This window comes from Xenopus laevis, chromosome 6S (genome assembly GCF_017654675.1).
Source record: "Xenopus laevis strain J_2021 chromosome 6S, Xenopus_laevis_v10.1, whole genome shotgun sequence".
NCBI classification, from domain to species: Eukaryota; Metazoa; Chordata; class Amphibia; order Anura; family Pipidae; genus Xenopus; species Xenopus laevis.
The window spans coordinates 134362345-134373562 of NC_054382.1; the positions used below are offsets into that span (position 1 = coordinate 134362345).

The following is an 11218-nucleotide window of genomic DNA, read 5'->3' on the forward strand; positions in this document are numbered from 1 at the left end:
GAAAATAAAATCGATCCTGGAGCTACACAATGAATTGCTCCAGGTCACCCCCTCTTCTTCTGACAAATCTTTGTAACAACACTTAAAAACATCAGAAAGATTAAAATCTAAAACATTATTTTTAAGCTTAAAGGAAGTTTTATAGTTTGAAATATTTTATTTGGTTTTGACAATTAAAGGAAGCTTTATCATAGTTTTGCCTTGTTGCTTGAGAGAACCGTTTTTCACCTTTAAGAATAATTAAAATCACCAGCTAAAATCAAGGGACAAGAGTCATTGATAAAAAGAGGTAACAATTCTAACATTTCAGCTCTTGTATTCCTATCTGGTGACCCATAAAAGTTAAAAAATTGGCATTAAAAACCATCAATAAAACCTTTAACCAATAAAATCCTGCCTGCTAAAATTTCTTGCTTATAATCAATTAAAACATTTCCCTTAAAAAGAATCGCAACGCCAGCAGAGGAAGATTCATTGGACCCTGACCACACAGAGGGACCAAAAGACCAATCTTTCTCATGTTTTTTTTTTATAAAACAGACTATGAGGGATGCCGTATTCCTGTAAAAAGAAAACAGTAGCCGTAAAAGTAGATAAAAAGTTCAAAAAAGCCACTCTCTGTACTTTTGACCTTATACTTCTTACATTTAAAGAAATTCCATGAATAGATGACATTTTCATGAAAAAAAGAAGAAGAATTACAGGTCATCATCAAAGCCGGCCAAACAAGCATTGTCGCCGTAAGAATTTTCTGCCTCCTCCGAGTCTGCCTCCTACAGTAAAAAGTGTAGAAGTTGGAGAACTATCAACCTCACTTAGCATGCCACCGCCTTTATAAGAAGAACCTGGAGCAAAAACAGATACATCAAAAACAGACACAGCTGGCTCCTCTTCCACAGGCATTATAATCACATTACCTTTCTCCCCAACTTCCAGGCCCCCTTCCGAGGGGGTTTCAGGATTGGGCTGAGGATCTGGAACATTGCTGGGAATGGCCGGTTGCTGGTCTTCAGGTGTCGCCAGGACCACATGTATATGGATGGTTTCATCTGGATTTTCAACAGAAGATAGAGAAACCTCCAGTTGCTGACATTCAATTTTTCACTTTTTAACAGCCTTTCTTTCAGGTTCCTTCACTGGGGGTTAACTCACTTGGGTGGTGGTGGCTGGTTCAGCTCCATTCAGTTTTCCAGCAACCCCTGAAAGGGTGGAGTATTCCTGTCAGCTGCCCGCTGGCCACCATTTGTTTCCGCTTAAGTCGTCTGCGTTGTCTAGAATTCAACTTGCGTTCAGGTTGAAGTGGTGTCTCATCCATTGCTTGTTTAGCTGGAGGCAGGAAAGCTGGCTCTGGTTCCTCAGAAACTTTAGGTGTAGATGTCTCTGAAATAACAACAGGAACAACAGAACAAACAGTAGGCTTGTTGTATTTAGTGGCTCTAAGGGGGCAATTTCAAAACGTATGTCCATCCTTTTGGCACAGTCTGCAAAAGGCCTCTCGACATTCTGACACTAAATGGTCTTTACTCCCACAGTTTGTGCATTTAGCTTTGCATTGGTCTTTTAAATGCCCATGCTGTTTACACTTCCTGCAAAAAATGGGCATCCCATCATAATAAAGGTCTCATTTAATGGTACCAAGCTTAAACCGGGAAGGAGGATGTCTTTTGCTGGCAAAACCATCTTGATCCCTAATAACAGTCACTTGGTATCTATATTTAATTATCCAGATACCAAATTCATTGTTTATTTTCCCCAACAGTTTTATGTTCTTGAAGTAATTACCTGTACTGGAACATACGGGGAATACATCTTCTTGACCACAAGGATTATGCTTTCGTCGATGCAGTGTTCGACGACAGAAATAACTGTTAATTTAGGATCGTCTTTAACAGATTTCTTTGCGAAAACAAAGTCTCTGAAAATCCCATTGGTGGTGAAGGTGATGTCATAGACTTCTGTTTTGGGGGTAATCTTGGATGCACAGGATCTCCGCTCCGCTGTCCTCCACAACTTATTTCAGACCTCCCTTGTCTGCACCTCCATTTAAAGATGACCCTCACGGAGTTCTTCAGCCTGGCGTAGACTGGAAAAGCATCTGCGTCCATGATGTAAGGCAGGCAGAAATCAAATCTTCCAGCAGTAGGTGTAATTCACTGGGAAAATTAGCTTGTTTAATGAGAGGAATGCTCCTTCTCCAATAGCAGCAAGCAGATGAAGCCTAAAATACAATTCTGCAACTTGCTAAGCATCAGTGTGGAGCAAAACCAGAACACAGGGATCGCCACTCATTTCTCCGAGGAATGCCCCCTCTCCAATTGCAGCATGTATTCAGTCAAGGTTTTCGGTATTTCTACCTACCACACTTAGCCAAAAGGCCAAGCAGCAACCAACTTGCAACTGTCAGTCTATGATAATATCTTACATTCCAACACATTACCGCATGTTAAGCTGTGCCTAGTAAGCCTAGTATTCCCTATACTGTAACACCATAGGGAGAGAAAAACCCACCCAGTCTTCTTCATTTCCATATCAGTCAAAGATGACCAATCAAAAGAAGACTTTCCAATCCATGTCAAAGGCTGCCTGTCAACAACACAGACCTTTGCCTATTATAGATTGCCCCCTTACACCTAACAGAATAGGAAGACCCACTACCTTCTGTCACAAAAGCCCTGTCAGTCACATAGCCCTTTGCCTAGACTCTATGAAAAATTAAAGTTTCTCAAGCCCTTCCATGATTCTAACATCTGACAATGCAACACATTGCCTTGGGCTGAGCTGTGCCTAGTAAGCCTCAACTTCCCTATCCCGTGATACCATAGGGAGAGAAAAACCTACCACGTCTTCTTAATTTCCATATCAGTCAAAGTTGACAAATCATAAGAGAACTTTCCAATACATGTCAAAGACTGTCTGTCAACAACACAGCCTATTACAGATTGCCCCCTTACACATAATAGAATGAAGCACACCCTTCTGCCACAAGTGCCTGTCAGTCACATAGCCCTTTGCCTGGTCTCTATAGCAAGCTGACATTCCAAAGCCTTTCCATGATAATAACATCTCTCATTGCAACACATAACCATGTGTTGCGCTTTGCCTAGTAAGCCTCAACTTCCCAATCCTGAAATACCATAGGGAGAGAAAAACCCACCGAGTCTTCTTCATTTCCATATCAGTCCAAGTTGACCAATCACAAGAGGACTTTCCAATCCGTGTCAAAAACTGCCTGTCAACACAGCCATTTGCCTATTATAGATTGCCACCTTACACATAACACATAAAAGAAGAGGAATACCCACACCCTTCTGTCACAAGAGCCATGTCAGTCACACAGCCCTTTGCCTAGCCTCTATGGCAAGTTAACATAGCCCAAGCAATTCCATGACAATAAAATCTGACATTACAACACAATACCATACCATATGGTGAGCTGTGCCTAGTAAGCCTTGACTTTCCCATCCCGTAATACTATGGAGAGAGAAAAACCCACCCAGTATTCTTCTTTTCAATATCAGTCAAATTTGACCAATCACAAGAGGACTTTCCAAACATGTCAAAGCATGCCAGTCAACAACAAAGCCATTTGATTGCCCCTTACACATAACAGGAAGACACACACCCTTCTATCACAAGAGCCTGTCAGTCACAAATATGGAGCGCTCACCTCCCAACTCGTCTCACAGTTGCTGTGCCAGGTGCTGAACCGGAAGACCCCAATCCTGTCAAAGGGTCACATCAATACTCCAAGAAATTACCAGCAGCACACTGTTAGTCTTGCATAAGTCCTCAAGTGCAGATTTATTGTGTAGCCCATAGCATATAAAGGCAATGTTTCGGACCACCCAGGTCCTTTGTCAAGCCCCTTGACAAAGGACCTGGGAGGTCCGAAACGTTGCCTTTATATGCTATGGGCTACACAATAAATCTGCACTTGAGCACTTATGCAAGACTAACAGTGTGCTGCTGGTAATTTCTAAGAGCCTGTCAGTCACATAGCCCTTTGCCTAGTCTCTATGGCAAGTTTACATTGCCCAAGCCATTCCATGATAATAACATCTGAAATTACAATATATTGTCATGTGTTGAGCTGTGCCTAGTAAGCCTTGACTTCCCTATCTCGTAATACAATAGGGAGAGAAAAACCCACCAGTCTTCTTCATTTCCATATCAGTCAAAGATGACCAATCAAAAGAAGACTTTCCAATCCATGTCAAAGACTGCCTGTCAACAACACAGACCTTTGCCTATTATAGATTTCCCCCTTATTCATAACAAAATAGGACGACACACAGCCTTCTGTCAAAAGAGCCCTGTCAGTCACATAGCCCTTTGCCTAGTCTCTATGGCAAATTAACATCGCCAAGGCACTTCCATGATAATAATACCGGACATTGCAACACATGACCATGTGTTGAGCTGTGCCTAGTTAGCCTCGACTTCCCTATCCAGCAATACCAAAGGGAGAGAAAAACCCACCCAATCTTCTTCATTTCCATATCAGTCTAAGTTAACCAATCACAAGATAACTTTCCAATCCATGTCAAAGCCTTCCTGTCAACAAAACAGCCCTTTGCCTACTATAGATTGCCCCCTTACACATAACAGAATAGGAGACATACACCCTTCTATCACAAGAGCCCTGTCAGTCACATAGCCTTTGCATAGTCTCTATGGCAAGCTGACATCACGCAAGTCCTTCTTTGATAATATCATCTGACATTGCAACACAATCCCATGTGTTGGGCTGTGCCTAGAATGCCTTGTCTTCCCTATCCTGTAACACCATAGGGAGAGAAAAACCTACCCAGTCTTCTTCTTTTCCATATCGGTTAAAGTTAACCAATCATAAGAGGACTTTCCAATTAATGTCAAAGAACGCCTGCAAACAACACAGACCTTTGCCTATTTTAGATTGCCCCCCTTACACATAACAGAATAGAAGACCCACACCAATCTGTCACAAGAGCCCTTGTCAGTCACATTACCTAGCCTCTAAGACAAGTTGCCATCATCTGACATTACAACACAATCCCAAGTGTTGAGCTGTGCCTAGAAAGCCTTGACTTCCCTTTCCTGTTTTACCATAGGGAGAGAAAACTCCACCCAGTCTTCTTCATTTCCATATGAGTCAAAATTTACCAATCACAAGCAGACTTTCCAATACATGTCAAAGACTACCTGTCAACAACACAGCCCTTTGCCTATTATAGATTGCCCGCTTACATATAACAGAATAGGAAGACCCACACACTTCTGTAACAAGAGCCCAATCAATCACATAACCCTGTGCCTAGTCTTTATGGCAAGTAGACATCACCCAAGCCCTTCCATGATATCATCTGACATTGCAACACATTACCATGTGTGGAGCTGTGCCTAGTAAGCCTCATCTTCCCTATCCCGTAATACCATAGGGAGAGAAAAAACAACCCAGTCTTCTTCATTTCCATATCAGTCAATGTTGACCAATCACAAGAGGACTTTCCAATCCATGTTAAAGACTGTCAACAACACGACCCTTTGCCTATTATAGATTGCCCCCTTACACATAACAGAATTGGAAGACCCACACCCTTCTGTCACAAGAGCCCTGTCAGTCACATTGCCCAAACCCTTTTTTTTTTTTGACTCAGTAATAAAGGAATTGCAGAATAAACCACAATCACTCTACAACATCATAGTAACTTAATTTCTTACTTTTTACTTTATTTTTTCAAATTAAAACTTTTAAACTAATCACTTCCATTTTGAACTCTAGAATTTTCTTTTTAAACTCTTTTAAAGTCATTTCTCATTAGAAAAGCTCTTCTTTCTTCATCTGGCCAACTCTGAAAAAAATTATTTATTTCTATATCAGATTTTTCTTTCCAGAAATCAAAAAGTACTTCACCCTTTGTAGGTGCTTTTTCCTGTTTTGGAGCACGACTTTTCTTCTCTTTGGGATTTTCTTGCTCAGTTTTCCTATTAATCACTTCCTTTTTAACTGCAGGTTTTCCAATTTCATCAACACCTTCAGCCAAATTACCTGAATAGGTTTCTTCAAGGGAACTTTGCACCAACATTTCATATGAGTCTATTTTTTTCAACAACTGTTCTTTTTTTTTCTTTTTTTTTTTTTTTTATACAATACTTACTTTTCTTGTTTTTCTTTGGGGACACATAGCATATAAGTGCCTCACTCTTAGACACAAGTTACACTTTTTTTGTTCAGTGCAGTCTTTTGCCAGATGTTCAGACTTTCCACAATTTGCACACGTATTGCACATCTCTGCTCCATGTCCATACAGCTTGCATTTTTTACAAAATTCAGGCATTCCTCAAAAATAACAATCCAAATTTGCATTTCCCAGGCGAAACCTGGCAGGTGGGAAAGAGTTCTCTTTGAAACTTACCCAGAACCTATATTTTGAGGCCCAGACACCTATTTCATTGAAAGCCTTCCCTGTGAACGACACCTTCTTGCAGTGATTCTTCAGCACCATCTCAATTTCCTTTAAAGGCACAAAAGTTACCTCTTCTTCTGGGAAATGAGGAAGAATTTTGAATCCCTTCAGTCGCTCATCTTCAGCGTTGTTTCTCCAAATACTCAGAAATTTGGAGTATACACCATCTCCATCGAAGGTGATATCATAGACCCCCTGTTGGGGGTAGTCCTGAATCGCCAGGATCTCCTTTCTCCCGACTCGTCCAACATCACGAAGAATGATATCCGCGATGTAAAGCAGATGACTCTCCACGTTCACGTCCTCCTCAACGATGATCCGAACAAAGTTCTTTAACCGAGCATAAACCAGAACAAGGCTCTCCTCCATTGTCACAAAACGCAGCACTCCCAGTTTCACCACGAAGGTCTCCGCTGGAGTAAGGGGTGGTCGCCGCTCGTTTTCCAGAATAGAAAGCCCCCTAAAAGCAGCATGTGGCTTAAGGTGCAATACCGATGCCACAAGACCAAAGGGCAATGTCTTCGGACATCTAAGCTTCAGACACTAGGTCTTCGCCAAAGGCCGAGAAGCAATCCAGGAATGTCAGTCGATGATAAGACATTCCGGCACATAGCCCAAATCCTTCCATGATAATAACATCTGAAATTACAACACATTACCATGTGTTGAGCTGTGCCTAGTAAGCCTCGACTTCCCTATCCCATAATACCATATCAGTCAAAGTTGACCAATCACAAGAGGACTTACCAATCCATGTCAAAGACTGCCTGTCAACAACACAGTCCTTAGCCTATTATAGATTGCCCACTTAGACATAACAGATTAGGCAGACCTACACCATTCTGTCACAAGAACACAAGAACCATGTTAGTCACATAGCCCTTTGCCTAGTATCTATAGCAAGTTGATATCACCCAAGCTTTTTTTTTTTTAATTTTTTATTAAAATTCAATCATAAAAACATTTGTCAAAAAAAAATAAACATTTCCATTTCAATTTGTAGAAAAAAAAAAAAAATCCAAAGTATTTCAGTGCATATTTCAAAAACAAGAAATAATTCAGGATATTCCAATACATGTACAAAATGTATTAAAACATTTTGAAAAACACATTTCAAAAGAAATTAGTACGTGAAGGAAATTATCAATCCAGGATCCAGGACTTCCACTTTTTGAATTTCCATATCCCTTCTGCATCTATCTTTCCAAATCTTTTCTGGTCACATAAGACATATAAAAATAACTTCCCACGGATCATACTGACACATTCATTAACTTCAATAACAGTTTTATTGAATATCAAAATGTTTCGCACATCCCACAGAACTTCTTTCACACAGTTAACCAAAAGCCACAGAATTCTGGCTTGTTTACCTTCAATATTACATAACCCATATAACATCATATTAAAAGTTAGGATTTGTACTGTTAACTCTTTCATCAACTTTCCACACTTTCTTACTTTCATTTTCTGTCAAGCCACCAATTCTTTCCATTTCTTCTCTCTCTTCTACCAACTTCAAAACATTCTTATTTTCACACCAATCTTTCACTACCACGTTCTCCAAATTATTTCTCCTAATACAACGATCCACTCTTACATAAAACCACGGTGACTTAAAACACACAGGTTTACTCAAATTTACTTCACACAAACGATATTTCCCAAAACATTTCCAGCTGCATATCTTACCATACACCCTGACAAACCTTCTTTCAAACTTAACTTCACACATATACTCACATACTTGACTGCCAAAAATCTCTCAATATCCATCAGACCTTTAGCACCATTCCTCTTACTCTTAGTAACTTTCATCCTTCTCAACTTTTCCATCCTAGATTTCCAAAAAAATACAAAAATGAATCTTAAATTTTTTTTTAAACATTTGTCTAGAGCTGGAAAAACATTACTGATATACAGTAAAATTGGAATCAAAACAGCTTTAATTACTAAAATCCTCCCCTCTATAGTTAGAGATCTTAAAGACCAAAAATCTGTTTTTCTCTTTATTCTCTTATATACACGTTCCCAACTTTCTTTCCCATACATATCATCTCCAAAAATGACACCTAGTACTTCAATGCAATTTTCCCTGGTTAATATGGCATCCTTTACAAGTGGGTAATCTCCACCCCCCACTTTCGACTGGACAGAGCACATTCCAAAGCAATTAGCTTTTAATTATAGTTTATATAAGTCCTCCCCCACCCATTCCTCCTTGTCTTTTTTTCATCTGTCCTACAGTTTAACTGGCGGAGTTTTTAATTTATTTATTTCTTTGACTTTTTATTTGGCCCACGGGACCCCTGGTTGGCTCCCAAATCCAGTGGGGGAATTTTCTTTTACCCTTCTTTTCCCACTGATAGACTCTTGCGATACATGCCTGGTGGTTTGTTAAGCAAGTAATAGAGAGCGTGATCCGAAGGATGCAAAATACCTTACCTAGTGGTAATGGTAGCAGGGACGCGCAAGTTATATCTCAAACCTGGTGGTTGAGAGGCAAAAGGCGCCTGACACAGGGTTAAACGGAGCGAGTAGCGAAGCCCGCAGTGACGTTAACGGTGACGTCAAAAAGTAGGCGGGGCTTGCGGACGCGCTGACGGTTACCAGGAAAGGGATTCCACGCGCACTAACCCTGAGTTGGGAGGTTGGCGTGTGGCTGTTCACCGAAGCGGTTGGCAGCGGATGCACAGGAGGCTGAATATTCAAGCGGTATGCATTTGATATAGAAGCCAGCTAATGGTATGGTGTTTGGTGAGAATACTCACGTTTATATATTTATTCAGCAGTTTTGCCATGGAGTCGCGTCTCTCACATAGCCCAGAGGTAGCTTGCAGAGATGAAAGGAGGTGGGCCATTATTTTTGTTTTTTCACAATAAAAAGAAGGGTATAATGTCAGCAAAGTAAAAAAATTTTTTCTCTCTTCTCTCTCTATCCATCTCCTCTCTTGCCTTCTCTCGATACTACATCAGTGTGTCTTCCCCAGTAAGAACAAGAGAAAAGCCAAGGTGTGCTGCTTGTGAGAATCCAGCAGTGAGACATTCAAAATTTTGTTTGGCATGCTCAAAGAAGTTGTCTGGAGAAACTTCAGCGGATTCTGTGGACATTATGTCCTGGATTAAGGAGGCAGTAGCACAAGGCATAAAAGAAGCCTCAACTGCAGGGAAGATAAAACAAACAAGGAAGAGAGTAGCGGAGAGAGAATGTTTCGCTATAGAGGACTCGCCTGTAAGAGACTCTTCTGAGGGAGAATTATCTGAGTTAGAGGAGGAAGATGTGACGGAACAATTCCCAACCTTTGACTTTATTTATGTAGAGCCATTGATAAAGGCTGTAAGAGAGGAATTAAAGCTAACAGAGGAGCATGAGGCACAACCCTCTACGAGTAACCCGTTTAAGGTCCTTAAAAAAGAAAGGCAAACTTTTCCGCTACATGAAACAATAAAAGAGATAATCACAGCAGAATGGGAGAAGGCAGATGCGAGGTTTACAATACAGAATAAGATCCAGAGATTATACCCATTTGCTTCAGATCAAGAGAAGATATGGGAAAAGACCCCTAAAGTGGACGCAGCAGTGGCTAGACTCTCTAAGAGAACAGTGCTACCAGTGGACGATGTTTCTTCATTCGCTAATCCTATGGATCGTAAAATGGAAACTATGCTGAAGAAATTATTTAGCCACAGCGGCTTCTTGCAGACCAGCGATAGCATTAGCCTCAGTTTCAAGAGCAATGCAGTCCTGGATACATAATATAGAGAGATTTCTTAAACACGGAGTGGATAGAGAGACTGTGATCAAGTCTATGTCAGATCTCAAGATTGCTACAGATTTTGTAGCAGAGGCATCTATTGATTTAATAAAGACCTCATCCAGGGCTCTAACATTATCGGTTGCCTCCAGAAGAGCATTGTGGCTTAGGTCATGGAATGCAGATAAAGCCTCTAAGGCAAACCTATGCAATATACCATTCGAAGGTGATATGCTTTTTGGCGCTAGATTGGAAGACCTCATAAAGAAGGTAACAGGAGGTAAGAGCGTCTTTTTGCCGCAGGAGCGCAGACAGAACTTTTCAACTGATTCCTTTCTGGATAAACAGAGACAATCGTTTCGGAGTAGAGCAACGTTTAGGGATCAGAAGGCATATCGAACGGGAAGAGAGTATAATCAACCACAAAGTTGGAAGAGAGGTCAAAGTACATCTGCAAGGGTTGAGAGAGGCAGAAGCTCAACAACAAGAGGCGCAAGAAGATATTTCTGAGATAGAGGCAGCCCAAATCCAAAACATCCCCAGAAGATTATCGAAGTTTATAGGGATTTGGGCAAAGTCAATATCAGATCAGTGGGTGTTAGGTACAATAAAAAAAGGATATTGTCTAGAATTCAAGATGATTGCTCCGAAGGATCAATTAATTATTTCAGAGATTCCACACAACAGGGAGAAGAAGAGAATTCTCTTCAATTATGTGGAACAGTTGCAGAAGCAAGGGGCGATTACAGTAGTACCAGAGCCTCAGCAAGGAACAGGATTCTATTCACCCATTTTCAGGCTAAAAAAGAGAACAGGAGATTTCAGGCCAGTGTTAGATCTGAGAGAACTCAACAAACATCTGGTGGTGAAACCATTCAAGATGGAATCATTGTTCACAATAATTCCGGAAATCAGTCCAGGAGATTGGATGTTGTCAATAGACTTGAAGGATGCGTATTTACACATCCCAGTGGCAAGAGCGCACCAGAGATTTCTTCGTTTCACAGTGGGAAAGAA

The 11218-nt window shown here is 40.7% G+C and overlaps 1 pseudogene; it reads right to left on the reverse strand.

The window, feature by feature from the left end:
• Nucleotides 1-711: 711 nt before the first annotated feature.
• LOC108719770 lies at nucleotides 712-6815 on the reverse strand (annotated as a pseudogene).
• Nucleotides 6816-11218: the final 4403 nt, after the last annotated feature.